Source organism: Stomoxys calcitrans, chromosome 4 (genome assembly GCF_963082655.1).
Source record: "Stomoxys calcitrans chromosome 4, idStoCalc2.1, whole genome shotgun sequence".
Lineage (NCBI taxonomy): Eukaryota > Metazoa > Arthropoda > Insecta > Diptera > Muscidae > Stomoxys > Stomoxys calcitrans.
Window position 1 is genome coordinate 13,077,280 of NC_081555.1, and position 20,276 is coordinate 13,097,555.

Sequence of the window (20,276 nt, forward strand, 5' to 3'; positions counted from 1 at the left end):
TAAATAATTTGTTTTTTAAGGGTGATATCAAAATTTTCGATTTGTGTTGGATCAAATTTTCGATTTGTGTTGTATCAAATTCTAAAACATCCTTCCACGTCGGGCGCCAGTTTTATTTTCATACTTTTAAAACCCCACATGGATAATTTTTCTAAGACTCTTTTCAAAATGGTGTCCAAAAATTATCAACAGATGTTTAAGTTAAAAAAGCAAAAAGTGGCGCCCAACTTGTAAGGTTAATATAGTTTTCTATTATCCCAAATTTTCAATTTCCAAGAAAGCTAACACGATTCATAAATTGTTTTTTGGGGTCATATTAAAGTCCCGCCTTTTATTATCATACATTCTAAACATTGTTTTCTACGTTGGGCGCCAGTTCTTTTATTTTATTTTTGTGACCACAATAAGTAAGAATTTTGGGACTAGGTTTTCAAAATGGAGTTCAAACAAGTAAAAGGCATTAAGTTCGATCTTTCCCCATAATCCGGTGAAAAATGTATAATTTATGCACCCATAACAGCTATGTCGAAATATGGTCCGATTTGGACCAAATTTGGCACGGACATTGAGTGGTTTTATAAATACAAGACACTGTTCAATTTTGTAGAACAAAATATTGGTCTTTTTGGCAGCTATATCCAAGTATAGACTGATCTGAACCATATAGACCACGGATGTCGAAAGCTTAACATAACATCTCAAATCAAATCAAATTTTGCCCACGTGTTCATTCCACTAAGGAACATGGGCAAATTTCTCTCATATCAATGAGTGCAGTCAAGTTTAAACTCAATGATAAGAAACCTTAAATCGAGAGATTGGTCTATATGGCAGCTATATCCAAATCTAGACCGATCTTGGCCCAATTGAAGAAGGACGTCGAAAGGCCTAACACAACTCACTGTCTCAAATTTAAACGAAATCGGACAATAAATGCACATTTGATGGGCCCAAGGCCTTAAATCGAGAAATCGGTCTATATGGCAGCTAAATATATCCAACTCTAGACTGATCTGGGCCGACTTGAAAAAGGATGTCGAGTGGCCTTACACAACTCACTATCCCTAATTTCAACAAAATCGGATAAAAAATATGGCATTTATCGGCCTAAGACCTTGAATCGCCAGATCGGTCTATATGGAGACTATATCAAGATATAGTCCGATATAGCCCATCTTTAAACTTAACCTACCTCTGGACAAAAAAAGAATCTGCGCAAGGTTTGAGCTCAATATCTTTATTTTTCAAGACTGTAGCGTGATTTAAACAGGCAGACAGATGGACAGACGGACGGACATGGCTATATCATCTTAGATTTTTACGACGATCAAGAATATATATACTTTATAGCATCGGAAATGGATATGTTGCAAACGGAATGGCAAAATGAGTACCTCCATCCTTCGGTGATGGGTAAAGAAATTGTATTAAAGGCAGTTTCGAAAAATAAAACGTGGCGCCCAACTTGTGTGCTCAATAATAATTTGAACTGTAATTGAGTTACCGACTTATATTACAATAATATTCTAAAAGAAATTCCCACGTTGGGCGCCAGTTTAAATATATTTACTATTTATTCCCCACAAAGTGAAGGATTCAAGGACAAGGATTCTGCTAAAAATGTATACAAAATTTAGTTGAAGGGCATAATTTAATTCCAAATACCAAACTTCTGTCAAACCAGCAAAAATTAAAGCTTCTAGGAACCGAACAAGGATGATCGAAAGACCGGTTTACATGAGAGCTATATCAGGTTATAGACTGATTTAGAACATACTTGGCACAATTGTATGAAGAAATATGGGAGCTATATCTGAATCTGAACCGGTATGGCCCATTTGCAATCCCCAACGACCTACATCGATATCAAGCATCTGTGAAAATTTTCAAGCGGCTAGCTTCGTACCCCACTAGTGTTATGATTAATGGTAAAAAGCCTTTCTACGTTGGGCGCCAGTTTATTTTTATTTGTGATTTGATTTTATGATTTTATTATTAAAAAAAAAAAAGAAAAAACTGTTTGAAAAAGTTTTCTGAAAAAATGTCTCTGCAACTGTTGCAAACGTTCCACGTTGGGCGCCAGTTTTGTTTATTTTTATTATTTATGCGGCTTGTATGGGCTCAAGAAACCAAATCGGAAGACCGGTTTTTATGGGAGCTATATCTGAATCTGAACCGATATGGCCCATTTGCAAACCCCAACGGTCTACATCGATATCAAGCATCTGTGAAAATTTTCAAGCGGCTAGTTTCGTACCCCACTAGTGTTATAATTAATGGTAAAAAACCTTTCTACGTTGGGCGCCAGTTTATTTTTATTTGTGGTTTATATGGTTTGAGCCCAAAACATGATTTTAATTATTCAAACAAAAAAAACTGTTTAAAAAAATTTTCTGAATAAATTTCTCTGCAACTGTTGCAAACGTTCCACGTTGGGCGCCAGTTTTGTTTATTTTTATTATTTATGCTGCTTCTATGGGCTCAAGAAACCAAATCGGGAGACCGGTTTTAATGGAAGCTATATCTGAATCTGAACCGATATGGCCCATTTGCAATCCCCAACGATCTACATCGATATCAAGCATCTGCGGAAAATTTCAAGCGGCTAGCTTAACGTTCGTACTCTATCGCTATTTGGACAGACGGACGGACGGACAGACCGACGGACATGGATAGATTGACTCAAAATGTCGAGACGATCAACATATACTTTATGGGGTCTTAGACGAATATTTCGAGGTGTTACAAATGGAATGACTAGATTACTATACCCCATTCTATGAGGGTGGGTATAAAAAGTGGCGCCCAACTTTGGTAATTTATATAATTTTTTGTTGTCAATTATTTTAAATTTTAAGAAAAACTGATTCTGATTATTAGTTTTTATTTGGGATCATAATAATGCTCCCCGCTAGTGTTATAATAAATTAGTAGAAAAACCTTTCTACGTTGGGCGCCAGTTTTTTTTTTATTTGTGGTTTATAAGGTTTGATGCCAAAATATGTTTTCAATTAAAAAAAACTGTTTAAAAAAGTTCTCTGAATACATTTCTCTGTAACTGTTGCAAACGTTCCACGTTGGCCGCCAGTTTTGATTATTTTTATTATTTATTCGCCACTTAGTTTGATGACCAAATTCATTTTATTTTATTCAAATAATTTACTGAGTATAGAAAAATTTAAAAATCTGCCTAAGCTACTGTAAAATTTGTAATTTTGTTCCCTATCCTTATTCAATTATATTTCGGTGCTTCATATTCATGGTTCAATGCAAAGTTTATCAAAACTTTTTGTTTCGCTGGTTGAAAGTAACACAGTGTGTACATCTTCTCATTTAGCTTTGAGTTGCATCGTATACAAGGTACAGGCTACGAGCTACTAAGTTTTCCCCACGCCCTACCTTCTTCAATTCAATTACTACCATACTACTTCATGTCTTGTTTGCTTCCTTTAAAAAATGCTCCAGAGCTCCATTTCAGCCAAATGCTCAAATAATTACTTTATTTTTTATCTATGGCATTAGGAATCATCTTAAAATAATTAAAATTTGCCATCATTACTTGTGTTGACTCTGAATGGTGGAATTTTCAATACAAATAGCGGTTATTTGGGTTTGAGTAACTAAAGTTTTGCCACACAAACTAACGAAAACTCCAAGGGAAGGTTTTTAATTTTTTTTTTGTATACAAATGCATGTTTTGCGTGTCACAAATTCCAAATGTACAATGGTCATTTCTACTCCGGCTTCCATGTTTTTTTTTTCGTATGTTGACCATTTCTGATTCTAATCTACACAAAAGTCATCACCTTCCAAGTTCATGCAATCTTTAATGACAAATAACACCCAAGAGATGGAAGGTTGTTGGGTACAGTATGTCAAAGTGACACTTAAGGCTATACTTCCCAATGGTTATTCTGGTGTAGATTAAATTTCACATAAGAAATGTTTGCAGAGCATTCAACTTGTCAGATGAGTTACAAGAGCAATAGAGCAAAGGAAACAGGCGATAGCCTAGCCATCTCAAAGTCCATGAGTCATACATAGAAATCTCTGCAAAACATTGAATGTATGGGCCTTCTTTAAACATATATCTCCAAGAACTCATACCTCAGATTAGTAATGTTTGAGGATCTCACTACTTTAACAACCACTATTAAGGCAACGAATATTGGCCTATGATATCATTCATAAAGAACAATATGAATATGGTATCAGAAAAGATTATCTACTAATATTGCTTGTTCTTGTTCGCCATGTTCAGAGCAAAAAAAGATTTGGGAATCCAGGTTACCCAACACGACCTATTTAGAAGAATATAGGCTGAAGAAGAATAAAGCAGCAGGATCCTATGGTTTACCAGGAGGGGAGTATTGAATTATTAAATTTGAGTTGAAGGGAGGTGATCTTTAGTTGATCGACCTAGTGTACTAACTAAGCGAACTAGTGAACTAACTAAGTGCACTTATAAACTAACTAAACGAATTAGTTTTATGAGCTTAAATAAGGGGATTTTTTAAGTTCAGCATTATCTTGGCACCATCCTTTAGCAAATTAATATGACCGAGGCGAATGTCTAAGGTTAAAAGGGATCTTCAACTGGTCGGCTGGGTGATCTAACTGAACAAACTAGTGAACTAACTGAACGAACTAGTGAACTAACTAAGCGCACTGTTAAACTAACTAAACGAATTAGTTCAAGGAGCTTAAATATGCTGATTTTTTTTTTTTTTAATTCAGCATTACCTTGGCAACATCCTCTACAGAGATGGCCTGTCAGAAACAGTGACGTATATGACATACATTTCCGACGTATATTACATACGTCGAAAACGTCGTAAACCTAGCCAAAAAACTAGGTTTCTGACAGAAAAAAAATTCGAACGAAAATTTGTCGAATTTTTGATCTGATTAACTAAAAATTTTGGCATAAGTATTAACACTCCATGTACCGTTTCACTTGACACTTCCTCAGATGTCATGCATTTTTAACATATGTCGTTTACAACAGCTTTCAAAAAGCAAATTAAAACGGGAGAAGCAAATAATTTTGCAAAAGGATACAAAATAATTGCAATTTCTAAATATAATTGATGAAAACTAATAATTTGTTGATTTTGTGCTTCACAAAAAAATCCTTAAACGTTACTTTATAAATTGACTTGAAATTTGCGTATATCCAATTTATTGTGTGAAAAATGTAAATGCAAAAATTAAAAAAAAAAACTTTATATTTCTTTTATTGCGAAATTTTTTTACATATAAACTCTTCTATATACAACAAATAAGTGACAATAATATTTGTTAAAAATCAAACTTTTACACTGAGTTATTAAGGTTTATGACGTTTGCGACTTTTTCTACGTTTTATACATGTATACGACGTTTTCGACTTTTACAACTTTTTGACAGTCGGAAACCTAAAAAATCGTCTTACGGACCATCTCTGATCCTCTATCAAATCTATCTTACCCAAGTAAATGGCTAGTAAAACTATATTTAAAAAACAATTCATAAATGGATATACTGCAATATAACCTTCATAAGGTTGAAAGGGATCTTCAACTGGTCAGCCGGGTGACCTAACTGAATGAACTAGTGAACTAACTGAAAGAACTGAATGAACTAGTGAATTAACTGAATGAACTAGTGAATTAACTGTAGAGCCTAGTGAACTAACTGTAGAACCTAGTGAACTAACTGTAGGAACTAGTGAAATAACTGAACAAACTAGTTCAGTCAGCTCAAAAAACGTATTATTTTATGTTACAATACTATATCGTTTATATGTTATAGCAATCTGACCTGATCCAGAAAAGTCTTGTCTAGTTAATGAATGTAAACCTTGAAATATAACCTCCACATTAAATAATTCTTTTAGCTATAAACCGTTCAACCCATTGGCATTTCTAACATAGGAATTTAAAAAAAAAACCTAATTAGCAATACTGCAAACTGGAAATGAAACATGATTTTTACGCTTGACAAAATCTTGCCAAGATTTTGTCATTCAATACAATGTTAGTATTCTGCTTACACACCATATCCAGTTTATCGTAGTGACGTCTAACCTCTCCTTCTCTCTGCCTGAGCTTCAAGTGATTTTGTTTTTTCCATTTCAGTCGTAAAATATATTTCCAGTCATGCATGGACTTTTGTTAATTGCAATAAAAGTATTTATATCTCACATCATAAAAAATGACATTGTTATCTGTTTCAGAATATGAGTGCTTGGCTGGGTTCGGAGAAAAGCTAAATGTAAAGCAAGAATGTGTGTTTATCACCAGCCAATTGAGAAAAATTAAAATTTTTGTAAGTTACTACATATGTAAAACTTGAAGAACACATGCGTTTGTTGTTTCCTTGCGGATATGACATTCCTTAGTGGAATGTTCAAAAATATTTGGTGGATATAGCTCTTTTCCCAAAGAGCTATATCACTAAGTAGATGGAAAGAAGCTTGAAGAAAAGGTTTTAGGAAAAAATGTAATTCAAAATCGAACATAACTAAACTAGAGAGTAAAAGGTCCCTTTATACGGATGCCTCTCATTGATATGATAGAAGTCTCCCTGGGTTCCCTTATGTTTTAGTGAACTTTTAACAATGTAAGGACCGACAAAATTATCCAATCCATAGACTAGTACAGGATCCTAAGATACATAATGAGACGCATATTAAAAAAAGCGCCTGTAACAGCAGTGAACCAGTCGGGATCGCAGGATACTCAGGAGTAGTAAGAAGCAGATCAACTTGGCTTTCTGTTAAATTACCAGACATAAAAGACTAGGGGTGTATATAGCAGAATAGTTGCAAGATGCGGTAGTGTGTGTAGAGAAGGTCAGGTTAGGCGAATACTTTGGGGTAGTAAGAATATCAGCTTGGCTTTCAGTATCATTACGAGACACACAGTACTAGGAGACACACACACTACATGTGTTAGTGTGCGTAGAGCATGCTAGGTTTGGTTAGATTTGGAGGAACGCAACTACCAAATTCGGTTACTCGCTGCTTCAGTCCGAGACATTAGGTTCTTTGTGTTCAACCTAGAGGAAGGTTGAAGAGAATAGAAGAGGGTGCAAGATAGCAGAAACGCCAGAAAATGAAGCCATCCCACAAGAAAAGAAAGCTAAGAAACCAGGTGGACCGGGAAAATTTCTCATCGGTAAGAGTAATTTCCAGTTCATTCAGGCCAGTGCCTGGAGGGAGTGCAGGTATCGAAAGAGGTGTTCATACATTATTCTGTGTCTTCGCAATTGCGGGGCAGTGTTATCAAAGGTGTTCGATCATTTAAAACTCCTTCTTGTCTTCGCACACCCTGCAGAAGTCTGCCTCTCCCTGCGTCCAGCGTGCCGTCAAAGATCAAAAGTCGAAAGACATGCTTCCTCAACCTCAGGATAAGCGACATCCTGTTCCGCAAAATGGCAAGGGGCCGTTGCCATCATACCACCTACAACACTAGCCCATGCTTTATTTGCGTGGTCATCGTAGTAGGTTTCCAACCTAGCAAGAAGCTCGAATAGGGGATGACTTACTGATGCCGATCAGCAATCTATTCCAGGCCAGCTCGTGGGCCGTTTCTTTTCCCGCCAACTCTTGATGGCCTGGGATCCACCAGAGCCTCCCATGGTTCGAAGAAGCTCTTTGCATTTTCTAACCATTGTTGACCTTATATGGCCTGACGCCAGAGCCTTTAGCGTCGCCTGATCGTCCATGTATATTGTGAAAGTCTGATCATGCCGACGCTTCGGCATCGACATCGTTTCCACTTCCTTTAGGAGTGGAAACGATTGAATTCTTGGAATCAATCTCTGATTCCAAGGAATTCAATGTACACAGCATAAAAGGGAGATGATTAGACGTTGAAGCATTTCCTATGACATTCTATGGCTTTCGAGGCTAATACTTGGGTGTTGATACAATAACAGACTAAAACCGGCTTAGGGTGCGAATAGAGAGCGCGCTGAAAGACGATCCGAGATTGTCAGTGCGATAAAGATTGTCAGTGCGATAAAGATTGTCAGCGCGATAAAGATTCTCAGTCAATAGAAATAATCTTGGGTATAACATAGTGAATGCCGAGCAAAACAGAGAGCCGCTGACAATTTTTTAGGATGTTCTCGCCTGGATTCCAATTCAGGCGTTCCGCGTCATATGCGGTACGGTGGCCACCTCTAACCTCTGCGCTACGGTGGCCACCTCTTCGATTTATTACATACAATACTTTCTTCAATATTATAATGTATCAAATTATCTTTTTTTTTATAACCATCACCTTAGGACAAGGGTATTTTCATTTTGTCATTCGGTTTGTAACACATCGAAATATCCATTTACTACCCTATATTGTGTACACAAATTCTTGATCGTTTTGAGCAACTAAGACTAACTAAACATGCCAGTCCCTCTACTAGTTAGTCATTTAAAAATGAAGGTGGAGAGCTTAAACTTTGCATAGATAATTGTTTTACCCCCCACCATAGGAAAGGCGTTATACAAAACTAGTCATTCCGTTTGAAACACCTCAAAATATTGATCAAGTAAATTTAGCTCCCATATAAAGTGATCCTTCTATTTGACTTCTTGAGGCTTCTGGGAATGCTTTGCCCACCCCCAGGGCTATTTCTACTCATATGTCTCAAAGTCAAAGAAAATCCTATGGGGAAATCCGTATCGTGATAAAATGGGGCAAACATAATGCATTTGTCATTCAGAATCCGAATTTTATTCTTGTCGATATCCGAAGGAACCCTTGCAACTCCGATATTGATGGAGCTAATGACCACTAGAATGTGACAATGAATAATCGTTGATTGACAAAATTTTCTTTATCAATTCCATTGTGAATGATATTATTGTGAATGACTTAATTGTCTTATTTGTAATGACAACTTTGTGAATGGTTAATCTAATTTATGCCATTAACGCCTGACACTTGATTACCTTATCCGATTTTGATTAAATGCTCTTTTCTTCGCTATATGGCCATAAAATATAAAGAAAATGATTTTTGTTGTTGATCTAAATAATCCAAATAATGAAAATATTCCTATTTTCATTAGCGAAGAAAGAGCATTTTAATGGATGACATAAAACCACACCTATTGTCATAAGTAGTGGGCTTATCGCTATAAAATTATTATTTTTTTTTAAATATAGGAACCATCAAATGCAGCAAGACATTAAAATGATTTCCAAAGTGAGAAGTGCGATTCCAAGAATTTTGAGAAATTGTTTTTGTTTGATTTTTTGAGCATTAAAAAATGTAAGTCTTTTGACCAACCAATTTTCCCCCAAAACCTGACCTTATACGAAGAAAAAATTTGTTTAAGTTAGTTTAATTCGCCCACTTTACTTCAATCCAAATCTCATTAGGATACCTTTTTCCTAACTTGAGCTCGAATTTTTCTACAGACAGCTCTTTTCTTGGGTATTTTTCTACCCATTTCGGCATTAATGGGTTAATTGTAAGTTTTGCAGTATCTGTAGTGGCGCTTTACCATATTTGAACATCAAAGTTCATCAAAGGATCTCTTTTATTAACCTGCTGTAGCATATCAAATAGTGGTTTCTTACCAAAAATTAGATTTCATTACCAGATGATTTCAAATTTTCAAATATTCCAATTGTTTGCACTTAAAATTTTGTTAAATATTCAAAATTATCATATATTTTTTTTCAATATTTTTTTCGGGAAATCTTTTAGCACAACACTGTTGTTAATTTTTTTTTAATACTTCTTGTTATAAATCTGTTAAGAAATGTTCACTTTTTGATGCACCTGGTGTTTTCGTATTTTTTTTATAAATTATTATTTTCATATGCTTATGAACTCTTTTTGTATTTCTGAAGCATTGACACTTGCCAAAGTAAATAAACTTTCAATGATGATGATCTCTTCAATGAATTTGACAGCTCGTGGCTCTCTTGTTTTTTTTTTATTACCGTTATTTGGTTATAGTGTGGGTGGTTGTTTAAATTTTTTTACCATTGTTTAATTTTTCACTGCCTAAATATTGCTGTGTTTTTATATTTCTTCATTAAATTTTGTTTAAACAATTTTTTTTTCATATAACGAGTTATTGTTATTTATGTGTTTGAGGAGGGAGGGTTCAATCAACCGCTTGCCATACCTGTGGGGATATTTACCGCTCTTTTAAATTGAAAAAATAAGCTCTACGCCTTTAAGGCTAGGTCGTTGCTTGAATGTTTATATGGCTGTTGGACTTATCTCACGGAATGTTGTAAGGTTTTAAAATTTTTTTATTTGTTTATATTTTTCTTATTGGGGGTAACTCTCTTAGCTCTCACATTACATGTGTTGAGTGTATACAAGTATGTATGTACATACATATATACATACATATGTGTGTATGTTTGTTGGTTTTTTCATGACTAATCAAGCTGCTAATCAAAAATCTGAACTTTCATAGCCTGTTTCACATTTGGGTTTCGTTTTCACATTTTGAATTAATTCTTGAAATTATTGCACTTTTAGCCCAACACTCCACCACTTTCTTTGCCTTGGAGCTTTCACTGTTTTGCTAATGGTGGTGAGGTTTTGTCGTTGTTTTTGTATTGCTGTGTGAAATTTGAGTGTGACAAATAACACACAAATATAAAGTTGTAATGTTTGTAACCTGCCATTTGATGAAAGGCAAATAGCCTAGGGAAGTGGGTGTTTGAGTTGAGCTGAATGTATGAAGTGTTGGAGGAGTGGTATTTGTGTGAGTTAGGGTACAGGGTATGCGAGGCAAGTAAGTTGACCAACTCATGACAAATACCCAAGTTTATTTATGTACCTAATTTCAATGATGTTGTTGATGTTGATGATTTCATTCTTGGTTGAATGAGCCAATTGAGTGATTTGTCATTTGTTTATTGTTTAAAATTCTATTAATATTCAAACAACATAAAAGGCCATAGAGCAAACACAAAAAAAAAATCCAGCAACACGATATAATAAGCCATTAGCTTTGAAAATGTGCTAAGAATTTAAAGCAATAAAGATATCTTTAATTAAAAAACCCTGAGATTGTTCGTTAAAAGTAAAAATTTTGCCGCCCATAATATTTCCCTCCAAAAGGTCTTAGCACCAACCTTTGCTGGGTTTTTGTAAATATTATTAAGGTAGTCGTTGTTGCCGTTTGCGCTGTCTTTGCCCTCTTCCACCTACCACACTAAACATATTTTTTTTTATTTTGCCAAGTTTGTATGTATTCGAAATTTTTTGGATTTCAGTGTTATTTAGTGTGGGTGGTGGTAGATGTCATCATGCGGGTCTTGTTGTTTTTCTTATTGTAGTGGGTGTTGTGTTGTTTGTGGCATTTTTTTTGCCCCACACATAACTCCATGCTCCCTGCATACACCATTAACTCACTCACTTGCTCTCTTGCTCCCCACAAAAATTTTCAATCATCCACACCATGCCTTTTTTTTGTTCTCTGCACTTAATGTTGTTGTTATTATTAGCAGTTGTGGTGGGTGCTTGTTTTGTATTTGAATTTTCACCACCACTTCTAATCAACTATTAACGCCGTACTCACACCTTAAAGCAATTTGAAATACTCGCGTGTCACCACTAAACACTCTCTTTTATTTCCTCAATATACAAATACCAGCTTAGTGTCTACACTAGATGGCGTCTTGAGCGTGGCTTTAATACTGAAATTTACCTCTACACTCTCTCACCACACTACTATACACTAAAACACAATGGCTTTGGCTACTCCAAACAGCTGTTCCGATGTGGGGAGCACACACAGCTGACAGAACACAGAGAGCTGTGTGCTGCTGTGGTGATGTGTGCGCGCACTACTGGCGTAGTGCTTGGATGGCTTGATGTCTTTCCTCTGGTGGTGCTTGCTCTGTGTTGCCTGCCTCCTCTTGAATTTGTTGTATGTATGTATAAGACCGGGGGGAGGAATGAGGCGGCAATAGTATTTGGTATGTGTTGCTGTTGGCTCCCCGCGCCTCGGTGTCTTTTTATACCGTCCTACTAGTAGTCGTAGTCGTCGTCGTCGTTCTCGTTGCCGTTGTCGCCACCGTACACAAACACACACACGCACGTACCCGAAAAAAACACCTTGAGTGTTTCTGTTTCTCTACCGTTTGGATTTCTAAACGAAATTGAATGTTATTGCATATTTGGCGTCTAGCTAACGGCACTTTCTTTAAACAACAAAAAAAAATTACACTTTTTGTTGTAGAAGTTTACGAATTTCTACACAAAAAATTTTTTTCACAACCTTCTTTCTTTAGTCTGTAGCTTTTTTTTCCAACGACGTACGTTACGTCCGTTACCGTTACGTCCGCCTGTACTAATGAAATTGTTCACGATACTAGATATAGACACCACATTACCAGCAATCGCACAGCGAAAACTGAGAGCAGGCCAGCAAGCAACACAACAAAAAGGCGAAAAAAGAAATTACTCAGCCAACTGCCATCGAGCAAATGCCAGAGTTGCCAGTGCGAATTAAAAAAATGCCACAATATATTGAGAAAATCACCACACGATTTAAATTTAGAAAGTAGCGTAAATTCATACATACATACATTTAGATAGGCAGGCAGGCAGGCAGAGGCACATGCGGTCACACACCTCTACAAGTGTATGTGAAATTCACACATTTATACACTGTGAATAGGTATGTCACCCAGCAAATTATGCGTGTGTTTTGCTGGCTCGGTAAAAAAATAAAAACAAACCCATTTTTGGAGAGTGGGAGAGAGAGAGAGAGAGAAAGAGGCCTAAAGGACTCTATTCCTTTAAAACCATTAAATATGACGAAAGCCCTTCTTCCGCCTTGTGTTATCTTTCAGCCGAAAAGCATTGAGCAAATATGCGGTTTGCTGCGGATTTTTTTAGCTGGGGACTAAAGTTGTCTTCTTTGTGGCAAGGCAACTGTCATTTAAAAGCTCCAATCAAACGTGTGTGAGATGATAAACGCATCAAGTGCTTGGTAAACACACAGTTTAGAGCAAAAGTGTAAGGGCAAAGTAATAAATGGGAATGGTTTTTAGGGAGATAATTTTTAGTGAATAATTAATACTAGAAGAATAAATTCAGATTCCAGGGGCTAAAAACGATGAACTTATATTGCAGGCAATTTTTTAATTTTATTTTATTGTTTTAAAAAATGTCAAAATTTAACTCTATTTAGAAGTTTTGTGCTAAGTTTATTCGGTCTTTAAATAATATATACAATCGGATATGGTTTTTTTTATTAAAATTAGAAAAACAAAAAACCCTTTGTTTTTAAGTTAATCTGCCCTAAGGTCTGCAGCCGGACAATTTCGGATTGTATGAATCATTATTCACTGTTTTATGACGAAAGGTTTTTAATATATATATCCGAGGTGGAGGGTATCCAAAGTTCGGCCCGGCCGAATTTAATGCCTTATGACTTGTTATATAAAATTATGTAAAAGTTAACATTTTAAAGAACTTTTTCCAAAATTTATATCCAAAAAATCTTTTGTAAAAATAACAGAACACTATGTGCAAAATTTCATCCAAATCGGATAAAAATTGCGGCTTCCAGGGGCTCAAGAAGACCAATCGGGAGATCGGTTTATATGGGAGCTATATCGGGTTATACACCGATTTAAACTATACTTGTCACAGCTGTGGGAAGTCATAACGGAACACTATGTGCAAAATTTCAGCCAAATCGGATGAAGTTTGAGGCTTCCAGGGGCTCAATAAGTCAAATTGGGAGATCGGTTTATATGGGAGCTATACTAGGTTATAGACCGATTTGAACCTAACTTGCCATAGATATTGGAGGTTATTAGAGAACACCATGTGCAAAATTTCAGCCAAATCGGACAAACATGAAGGCTTCCAGGGGCTCAAGAAGTCAAATCGGGAGATCGGTTTATATGGGAGCTATATCAGGTTATAGACTGATTTGGACCGTACTTGGCGCAGCTGTTAAAGGTCATAACAGACCACTATGTGCAACATTTCAGCCAAATCGGATACAAATTGCGGCTTCCTGGGGCTCAAAAAGTCAAATCGGGAGATCGGTTTATATGGGAGCTATATCCAAATCTGAACCGATATTGCCCATTTGCAATCTTCAATGAGCTACATCAATATTAAGTATCTGTGCAAAATTTCCAGCGGCTAGCTTTACGCGTTCGACCGCTATCTTGATTTCGACACACGGACGGACGGACATGGCTAGATCGACTCAGGACACCGAGACGATGAAGAATATATATACTTTATGGGGTCCTAGATAAATATTTCGAGGTGTTACAAACGGAATGACTAGATTAGTATACCCTCATCCTGTGCTGGTGGGTATAAAAATTAAAGAAAAATTTTAGCCAACAGTTTTTGAGGAAAATGTGCATATGGTTCATGTTTAATGTCTGTGCCCAGTTCCATAGAATAAACTGGAGGGGAAGGAGGTTGTGGATTCTGAGTCAGGGGTTGTGACTAGGTATGATTCGTTCCGGTTGTGCTGCATCAATTGTGGCATAGAGGGGCATACCGCAGGATCGAGGTTATCTATTCAGGCGGAGAAACTTGACAAGTTGGCTGGGTGAATCATGATTTCTGATATGCCATGTAACTTCATCATCACCTTTGTCAAAGTGATAAAGGTGCCATATATACCCAAAGACTTTTGAGTACGGTGTGGAGCACGATTTTGTTTTGAAACAAGGCTCGATAAGTCTTCTGACTCGCCTTAGCGCAGTAAATGAGAAGAAACCCCTACTTTCCACTATTCCGATATAAACTAATCATCAATGTTAAGAAAAATAAACACATCAACATTGTCGAACTTTTTGTTGTGCACTTAAACATTCTTTGAATGTCACTGCAAGAGTTTTTTGTATTTAGACCGCACAGCACAGCGACGGGCCGATTCGTTTGGTTTGTCAGTTTGCGTTCTTTTATTTTGATCTACAAAATCTTGTCGTGATTTTTCGAACATCTTCCAGCTCGAGATATTTAATGCTAAAGTTGAGCAAGTGTGTGTTATTATTAAAAACACTTTGACTGGCTAGTGGATCATGATTTCTGATATGCCATGTATCTTCATCAACATATTTGTCAAAGAAATTTAGATGCCCTACATACCCAAAGACCAATGAGTACGGTGTGGAGCACGATTTTGTTTTGGAACTGCCACTGCAAGTGCTTTTTGCGCTTAGGCCGCATTGTTCGCACAGCACAGCGATGGGCCGGTTCATTTGGTTTGTCTGTTTGCGCTCTTTTATTTTGATCTTTAAAATCTTTTCGTGATTTTTGGAACACCTTCCAGCTAGAGATCATATTTAATGCTTCTATTCAAAGAAATGTATAGCAATGAAATTAAAGAAAATAATCAAGTGTGTGTCATCATTCAAAACACTTTAACTGGCTTGGTGGATCATGATTTCTGATACGCCATGTATCTTAATCAACATCGTTGTCAAAGTGATTTAGGTGCCCTACATATCCAATGACTATTGAGTACGGTGTAGATCACTTGATCAGTTTGACAAAGGTGTTGATGAAGATACATGACGTATCAGAAATCAGGATCCACTAGCCAGTCAAAGTGTTTTGAATGATGTCACATACACTTGCTCTACTTTTATAAGTTCTTTGCTTTGCTATTCTTTGAATAGAAAGCATTGAATATGATCTCCAGCTGGGAGATGTTCGAAAAATCACGGAAAGATCACAAGCAGAAATTAAATTTTTTAAGAAAATTTTTCAGAAGAGATTTAAAGATCAAAGTAGAAGAGCGCAAATAGACAGAAAATTTAAATTTTTAAGAACATTTTTTAAAATTTTACTATCTTTTTTTTGTTTTGGCTTTTTTTTTATTTATAGCATACCTAAATATGGCATATACACCAAACGCCTGGCAAGAGGCCGGGTGTACAGTTCTGTATGTTTGGTTGAGGATAGGCCAACAAATAACAACCATGTGTGCATAGTATGTAAACCAAAATATAGGGAATTTCTATGATAAAACCTTAGATCATAAGATGAGCACATGTTGGGACACTTAGGTAGAAGTAAGCATTTAAATGTATTATTTATTATTAAGTGATTTTCTAACCCTTAAGTGTACATGTGTTTCAATTAATGTAGGTCGTTAGTTCACTATGTACATATCCTATGGATGGAAATAGGATCAATGTGTGTTGTATTTGTTGTGCTTAGAGATTTAAGATTGTACAGTTTGTAGGATTCTAAGTATATATTAGGTGTTAAGATAGTTTTTATAAGAAATAAAGGGGAGTTCTTTTATAGACACCATTCAATACGGTCGTTCATTTTATTTCTCGGGCTAACACCGGGGTTGTATTCATAGCCAATCCGGGCAAGGCAAAGATTTAACATACAGTTTGTAGGATTCTAAGTATATATTAGGTGTTAAGATAGTTTTTTGTAAGAAATAAAGGGGAGTTCTTTTATAGACACCATTCAATACGGTCGTTCATTTTATTTCTCGGGCTAATAACGGGGCTGTATTCATAGCCAATCCGGGCAAGGTAAAGCAAGTTATTTGACATCAAGCGCTTGCAAACCAACAAGCCTTATGTCATAGGAAACCAAGTGAGTTGCTCAGGAATCACACATATTTTAAAGGGAGCTCGGTGAAGAGCGCTCTATACGGCAAGGTGGTGCAGAGGAGTCCTTTAATGCTAAAATTTATACATTGGCAGTATGCAATGCACTTTGTTAAGGACAATACATAGCAGTGATGGGCACACTAACACAGCTGAAAATAATAAATTGTTTTTGTATGAGAGATAGTAAATGCCGATCAATCACCAAAAGTGCAAAATAACAACAATTCCATGTAAAATTACAAGAATGCGTCGACCGAACGAAGGCAAACATGATGCTAACACTGCACGTGTGGTCTGTTCGTGTTTCCTATGCTCGCAGGCAAAGGAATTTATGTGCGGTTTTTTGTTGTGTTGCCCATCTATGAAGCATAGTGTGAAAATTTCCCTTTGCATTGAGCTTAGACTCTCCATGATTTGGGTTCACACCCCAAAAGGTTTTGTTTCTTCTCATATTCCAGTCTGAATTAAAACTTCAAACTACCGCTGCCTTGCAAAAAAGAATGCATAAAAAGTTTTGTTGGTAACAACTCCATGTGGTAAAATTAATTGCAAAAAATGCAATCCTCCACTTACTTTGACTGCTGACTTGACATACACCCTTAACGATTGTGTTTGCGGTTTAAGTTGAATTTTGTTTTTTCTATTCGGATTTTTGTTTCAAGCTCAGTGTGTATTTGTCATCACATTTCGATGTGGAGCTTTAAGAATTGAAATCTATGACGGCATAACTTATGACTCACATAGCCACATAAAAAAAAAGAAAACTAGAAAAAAACTGAAAAAATTAATCATTATCACCCATTAACACAGCGATCCGTAGCAGCTGCAGCAATGGCAGAATTGTCGTTTGTTTTCTCAAAGCAAATATGTGTTTTACAAAGCCACTGTCTTTACTCATCGACCGACCGAGCGGACGCCCGCCCGCCCACTTTTGCTGTTCTCTTAACTATTTGCTTTGTTTCTGCTCGCTCGTGGGCACCTATTGCGACTTGAGTCATATATTCTTAATTAATATGCAATGAAATATTTATGTTTGCTGGAATTTCTAGCTTTGTTTTATATTTTGCTTTGCAAAACTGCTAGGTGAGCATAAAAAGTCTTAATTTATATATTTTTTATTAATTATTATTATTTAATTGTCAATTAATTTGAAAATTTAATGATTTCAATGACCACCTCTATATTCAGCTATTGCTAACGACTTCCTTCCTCTGTTCGCCCAGGCCTGGATTCGTAGAAGCTTAGGCTACTCATTTTCGAAGCTTAGGCTACTTATTTGAATGGTCAGTGAGCGAGAACTCTGGTGCGAGATGTTATGAGCAGGGATGCAAAATACAAATTTTAAAATGGTACTAAAAAAGGTACTTTTTGGACCGAAAGAGTACTTTTAACTTTTGCATAAAGGTTTCAAGAATATTGAAGTACAGATATACAAAATATATCTCTGGAAAACTTCTGCCCTACAGATTATAGGGTTGCCCAAAAAGTAATTGCGGATTTTTTAAAAGAAAGTAAATGCATTTTTAATAAGACTTAGAATGAACTTTAATCAAATATACCTTTTTTACACTTTTTTCTAAAGCAAGCTAAAAGTAACAGCTGATAACTGACAGAAGAAAGAATGCAATTACAGAGTCACAAGCTGAGAAAAAATTTGTCAACGCCGACTATATGAAAAATCCGCAATTACTTTTTGGGCAACCCAACACAATGTGTGATGGAAAAAGATTTCAGACCAAAAGAGTTCTTTTTCTCAGACCAAACGATTTTTTAGTGTCATTTTTATATAACCCTAAGCGAAGACAAAGCCCGTCACCGGTGCGCAGAGGTTATCATATTTGTGAGTTGTCTAGCCAGGTATCTCTACGAAGTGGTGTCGCTATGCGACCCGTCATTCGAACTCAACATCGTTAAGCTAAAACTTTAATCGGATTGCACTCTGTAATAAGGGAGAAGTATCCCTTGTATCTTAATGGAAGCCGATGACGAAGGGTTTGCGATATATCCGAGATATACATATATCGGTGGATGGTTGGACGAATTTGTGATTGTACAATGATAGTTACCTAAAAACACACATCAGATATTCCAATTTCGAGTCAAGCAATTAGGGGAAACGCCCCACCCTAAAACCCCCCCCCAAACGGGCATGTACACCGATCGTTACAAAATGGGACTTAAATGAAAAATATTTGGGACTCGAGCACAAATATCACATAGAATTCGGAGGCCAAGTATCAGGGTTCCGTGTTTCTCCCAAAGCTTTCTAGAAGCCCAATAAGTCAAATAAGGCGACTTGTGCATCTGCTTTTAAATATTAACTGATATTGCCGCTTATAATCTCCAAGCGATCTACATAACGCAAATTCGACAATCGGATGGACTTGATTCGATCGGCAAAGAAGTGAATACCCCTATTTTATAGTGGCAAAGTTTGCCAATTGAGAAATATTCGTCTCTTTAGACAAAAAAGGTTCGAAAACATTCGAGTTGTTTGGAAAATTTTTAGAGCTTGGAAAGGTACTAAATCCGTAGCGGGGGTCCTACGGTACTCCTCGCGTGGCAAAAGTACCGAAAAAGTACTAAAGTACTGACTTTTCAATCCCTGGTTGTGAGTGAGGCGATTTCGTTGAAATTTGAAACAAGAAGTTGTACTAGGGGCCACGATATTCAAACCGAATATGGCCTATATCGGACCATATTTACATATAGCTGCCATATAGACCGATATGCTGGTTTAGGGTCTTAAGCCTTAAGAGTTTTAAGCACATACCAGCCGTAATTAATATCCGATTTCGCTGATATTTGAAATAGTGTGTTGACTAAAGCATTCCAATATCTGACTCAAATGTGGTTCAGATCAGTCTATATTCAGATATACAGCGGTCAAAAAAAGTATTCATCATTCAATGTTTTTTTTTAATAAGTCTACAAAAGACAATTGGAATAAAAACATATTAAACTAATGATGCAGTAGTGCTTGTGTGATATATATGTACACAATTTCATTGTTTTTAAAGAAAAAAATAGTATTTATTGGAACAAAAAGGGCCATTTTACAGCTGAACACAAAAATTAAACAAAAAAAGTATTCATCATTGCAAAAAAACAAAAAAATAAATAACATAATTTAAAAAAATTAATACTTTGTTATTCGACCACCGCGTCTTATAACTTCTTTTAAACGGTTTGACATCGATTGGACTAATTTAACGGTTATATTTTGGTCTATATTAGTCCATTCCTCCATTATCACCTGTTGCATTTGACTCTTGCTCGAAAAATTGCGCGTTCTCAATTTGCGTTCGAGATGTTCCCAAAGATGTTCAATTGGGTTCAAGTCGGGACTTTGAGGAGGAGTTTTAATGACTTTGGGGCAGTTATACAGCATCCACATTTTGGTATTTAAAGCAGAATGTTTGGGGTCATTATCTTGATAATATTGAAAGTTATTACCAAGCCCAAGTTTTACAGCACTATCTTTTAAATTCCTCTTTAAAATGTCAATGTAATACTTATGATCCATTACTCCATTAATAATTTCAAGATTTCCCGCTCCTGAAGCCGCCATACACCCCCAAACCATTAAACCACCTCCACCATGTTTTACAGTAGCAACTGTGTTTCGTTCTTCAAGCTCTGTATTTGGTTTTCTGTACACTATGACCTTTCCATCGCACCCAAAAAGATT

At 36.2% G+C, this 20,276-nt stretch overlaps 2 protein-coding genes across 4 annotated transcripts in view; one reads left to right on the plus strand and one right to left on the minus strand.

Moving 5' to 3' along the window:
* The window catches only part of LOC106087410 (plasma membrane calcium-transporting ATPase 1), a 53,518-nt gene extending 41,123 nt beyond the window's left edge, over positions 1-12,395 (minus strand). For 2 of the 3 annotated variants that reach the window (XM_059367925.1, XM_059367922.1), the window contains exon 1: positions 11,671-12,395. The gene's annotated coding sequence lies outside the window, so the exon portion shown is untranslated. Of the gene's footprint in view, positions 1-10,128; positions 10,150-11,670 lie in introns of those variants that run through there. The other variant, XM_059367924.1, reaches the window with a different exon arrangement.
* LOC106087402 (aminoacylase-1) overlaps positions 1-20,276 on the plus strand; it is a 96,327-nt gene that overhangs the window by 30,096 nt on the left and 45,955 nt on the right. The gene's annotated exons all lie outside the window — the stretch shown is intronic.